This window comes from Callospermophilus lateralis, unplaced genomic scaffold (assembly GCF_048772815.1).
Source record: "Callospermophilus lateralis isolate mCalLat2 unplaced genomic scaffold, mCalLat2.hap1 Scaffold_1098, whole genome shotgun sequence".
NCBI classification, from domain to species: Eukaryota; Metazoa; Chordata; class Mammalia; order Rodentia; family Sciuridae; genus Callospermophilus; species Callospermophilus lateralis.
In genome coordinates, this window is record NW_027511223.1 from 567,263 (window position 1) to 572,027 (window position 4,765).

The 4,765-nt window shown below is 38.2% G+C and overlaps 1 pseudogene; it reads left to right on the forward strand.

Moving 5' to 3' along the window:
- The first annotated feature begins 494 nt into the window (after positions 1-494).
- On the forward strand, positions 495-3,031 carry LOC143387001 (E3 ubiquitin-protein ligase UBR5 pseudogene; annotated as a pseudogene).
- The last annotated feature ends 1,734 nt before the right edge of the window (positions 3,032-4,765 follow it).

The window sequence follows — 4,765 nt, forward strand, 5'->3', positions numbered from 1 at the left end:
GTAAAAAATCGCGGAGTGGATTGTCCTGTATTTGAAACTCATAAAGGGAAACATAAAGTGTGCATTATTTTATCCAACATTGTATTTAAAATATCCATCCTTGTGCTGTACAATTATAATTACGTCTTCTCCGTTAAATTGTATTCCATCGATGAATATAGCACAATGTATATATCTACTGCTGATCATGAGGTATTTGGCTTGTTTTCTGTTGGAATGATAATGGATACAATCACAGTAAGCATCCTTGTAACTGTGAGTTGGGCATACACCTAGGAGGGAATTTCCTGGGTTTTGAGATTAGCATGCATGCAACATTAGCAGACACTGCCAACATATTTTCTAAAATTATTGTAGTTCTCCAGCTGTGGGCGCGGACAGAACTGGCCAAGCGATCGGCTCCGGCCAGACTGTGGCAACATATCTGGAGTTCATTCAGCAGAATGAAGAACGAGATGGTTTTGGGATGTTTGTTCATTGAAGCATGTGGCCTATGTTTTTCAAGCCCTTATATATTGGATTAAAGCAATGAACCAGCAGACGACATTGGATACTCCTCAGTTGGAATGTAAAAGGACACGAGAACTTTTGGAACTGGGTATTGATAATGAAGATTCAGAACATAAAAATGATGATGATGCCAATCAAAGTGCTACTCTGAATGATAAGGACGATGACGCTCTTCCTGCAGAGACTGGCCAAAACCATCCATTTTTCCGACGTTCAGACTCAATGACTTTCCTGGGGTGCATACCCCCAAATCCATTTGAAGTGCCTCTGGCTGAAGCCATCCCTTTGGCTGATCAGCCACATTTGCTACAGCCAAATGCTAGAAAAGAGGATCTTTTTGGCCGTCCAAGTCAAGGTCTTTATTCTTCATCTGCCAGTAGTGGGAAGTGCTTAATGGAGGTTACAATGGACAGAAACTGCCTTGAGGTTCTTCCAACTAAAATGTCTTATGCTGCCAATCTGAAAAATGTAATGAACATGCAAAATTGGCAAAAAAAAGAAGGAGAAGAACAGAATGTGCTGGCAGAAGAAACTGAGAGTTCAAAACCAGGGCCATCTGCTCATGATCTTGCTGCACAATTGAAAAGTAGTTTATTAGCAGAAATAGGACTTACTGAAAGTGAAGGACCACCTCTTACATCTTTCAGGCCACAGTGTAGCTTCATGGGAATGGTTATTTCCCATGACACGCTGCTAGGACGTTGGCGTCTTTCTTTAGAACTATTTGGCAGAGTATTCATGCAAGATGTTGGAGCAGAACCTGGATCAATCCTAACTGAATTGGGTGGTTTTGAGATAAAAGAATCAAAATTCCGTAGAGAAATGGAAAAACTGAGAAACCAGCAGTCAAGAGATTTATCACTAGAGGTTGATTGGGATCGAGATCTCCTCATTCAGCAGACTATGAGGCAGCTTAACAATCATTTTGGCCGAAGATGTGCAACTACTCCAATGGCTGTCCACAGAGTAAAAGTCACATTTAAGGATGAGCCAGGAGAGGGCAGTGGTGTAGCACGAAGTTTTTATACAGCCATTGCACAAGCATTTTTGTCAAATGAAAAATTGCCAAATCTAGATTGTATCCAAAATGCCAACAAAGGTACCCACACAAGTTTAATGCAGAGATTAAGGAACAGAGGAGAGAGAGATCGGGAAAGGGAGAGGGAACGGGAAATGAGGAGGAGTAGTGGCTTGTGAGCGGGTTCTCGGAGAGACCGGGATAGAGATTTTCGAAGACAGCTTTCCATTGACACAAGGCCCTTCAGACCTGCCTCCGAAGGAAATCCTAGTGATGATCCTGATCCTTTGCCAGCACATCGGCAGGCACTTGGGGAGAGGCTTTATCCCCATGTGCAAGCAATGCAGCCAGCATTTGCAAGTAAAATTACTGGCATGCTGTTGGAATTATCCCCAGCTCAGCTGCTTCTCCTTCTAGCAAGTGAAGATTCTCTGAGAGCAAGAGTAGATGAGGCCATGGAACTCATTATTGCACATGGACGGGAAAATGGAGCTGATGATATTCTGGATCTTGGATTATTAGACTCCTCAGAAAAGGAAAACCGAAAGCGTCCTGGCTCTAGTCGAAGTGTTGTAGATATGGACTTAGATGATACTGATGATGGTGATGACAATGCCCCTTTGTTTTACCAACCCGGAAAAAGAGGATTTTATACTCCAAGGCCTGGCAAAAACACAGAAGCAAGGTTGAATTGTTTCAGGAACATTGGCAGGATTCTTGGACTATGTCTGTTGCAGAATGAACTATGTCCCATCACATTGAATAGACATGTAATTAAAGTACTACTTGGTAGAAAAGTCAACTGGCATGATTTTGCCTTTTTTGACCCTGTAATGTATGAAAGTTTGCGGCAATTAATCCTCACTTCTCAGAGTTCAGATGCTGATGCTGTTTTCTCAGCAATGGATTTGGCATTTGCAATTGACCTGTGTAAAGAAGAAGGTGGAGGACAGGTTGAACTCATTCCTAATGGCGTGAACATACCGGTGACTCCCCAGAATGTGTATGAATATGTGCGGAAATATGCAGAACACAGAATGTTGGTAGTTGCAGAACAGCCATTACATGCAATGACATGCTTCCAAAAAACTCATTAGAAGATTTAACAGCAGAAGATTTTAGGCTTTTGGTAAATGGCTGTGGTGAAGTTAATGTGCAGATGCTGATTAGTTTCACCTCTTTCAATGGTGAATCAGGAGAAAATGCTGAGAAGTTACTGCAGTTCAAACGTTGGTTCTGGTCAATAGTAGAGAAAATGAGCATGACGGAACGACAAGATCTTGTTTACTTTTGGACATCAAGCCCATCATTGCCAGCCAGTGAAGAAGGATTTCAGCCTATGCCCTCAATCACAATAAGACCACCAGATGACCAACATCTTCCTACTGCAAATACTTGCATTTCTCGACTTTACGTCCCACTGTATTCCTCTAAACAGATTCTCAAACAGAAATTGCTACTCGCCATTAAGACCAAGAATTTTGGTTTTGTGTAGAGTATAAAAAGTGTGTATTGCTGTGTAATATCACTAGCTAATTTTGTAGATTTTTTCCATTTGTCTATAAAAATTTATGGAAGTTAAAGCTGTCATATACCCCCCTGGTGGTTCCTTAAAGAGACTAAATACAGACATTCCTTGCTGAGTTTGTAGCTTAAAGGCCTGAGGAGCACTAGCAACATTTGGCTATAATGGTTTGCTAGTCAACAACTTCTGGGTCTAACCCCAGCCAAAGATGACAGAAGAACAACATAATTTACACTGTGATTTATCTTTTTGCTGAGGGGGAAAAATGTAAAATGTTCTGAAAATTCACTGCTGCCTTTGTGGAAAGTGTTTCAGCAAAGGTTCTTGTATAGAGGGAATAGGGAATTTCAAAATAAAAAATTAAGTATGTTCTGTGTTTTCATTTTAACTTTTTTATGGTGTTTAATTTGTGGTTGGCTGCAATTGTGTATCATGTATATGGAACTTGTAAAAAGTTCTTGACATTCAGATCTTCAAGATGAAATCACTTTTACCGATTTAAAAAAAAAAACACTTTTATTGCGGTTTATTTCAGCTGCATTGAGCTCTAGGATATTAAATGGTATCACTAATATTTTGCATGTAATTTGTTCATTTGAGTGAGGGCACTTTTTTGTACATATGATGGGGCCAATGCACAGTACTTTAATCACAATGCACAATCACCTATTTTTTTTTTTTTTTGTATTCCTATTCCAATGCAGTCAGTCAGGAGGTAACTGCACTTCAGTTCTAACTAGACATTTGTACTAAGGTATTTCAGTTATGTAAACTCAGCCTGGGCACTTTCTGATAACTGTAAAATGTTTTATAAGATCATGATTATTGAAAATACATTTTGGAAAATTTTAAATGTTCGTGAGCAGCTTAACTACTTTTGTATCTAGCCTTTTTTAAGTATCTTGTTACATTTACTTTTTTAAATAAATTATAGAAGAAATGTCAAGTAACACTGAAGGAACAATAGTTTTTATTTATATAGTTGTACATTTTTAAACTAAGGGCAATACACTGATATGGTTATGAGCATAAAAATTTTTTAGTTAAAGAAATGAAAGTTTATATACACATGGACTATAAAAATAGTAGAAAATCAATCCACATTTTACAGTTAGCAGAGAATCCTGAATGGCACCTGGCCAGGCCACCTTTTCTTTTTACAAATGGGAGAAATGAAATATAATTGCTACTTGGCATAGAAAGTTGACTTACTCAGTTATAACGAAGTGACAGGTTCTTTTTTGATGAGTCATGAATTATGTAGCCTAGGACCAATATCCCTAAATTCTTGTGGTTTTAGTAGCTTAAAAGAACACATTATTTTCAGTGGCATATTAAGGAGCACTTTTCTTCACTAAGTCTTCACGGAGACTTAAACTAGTCACTTTACATATTAAAAAATGAGAGAAAATCTTTGAACTTTCTCCTTTTTCTGTTCCTATGTAGACCTTATGGCCTTGGGGATAGTTTTCAGGTTCAAAGGCATTATGCTTTTAATATATAACTTCCTTTAAAAGACAACCACATGATATTCTCAATCCTGTTGACACTAAAAATATTTCAAAGTGAATGAAAGTAGTGAACCTCATTGTATTACTTAAAACACATAATAACACGCTGTATTAGATGTGTGTAAATTAGCCAAAGTGAGACATTGGTTTTTATGTCTAAATGCTGTTTCTGAATAAATGAAATAGTAATTAGATTAAGAG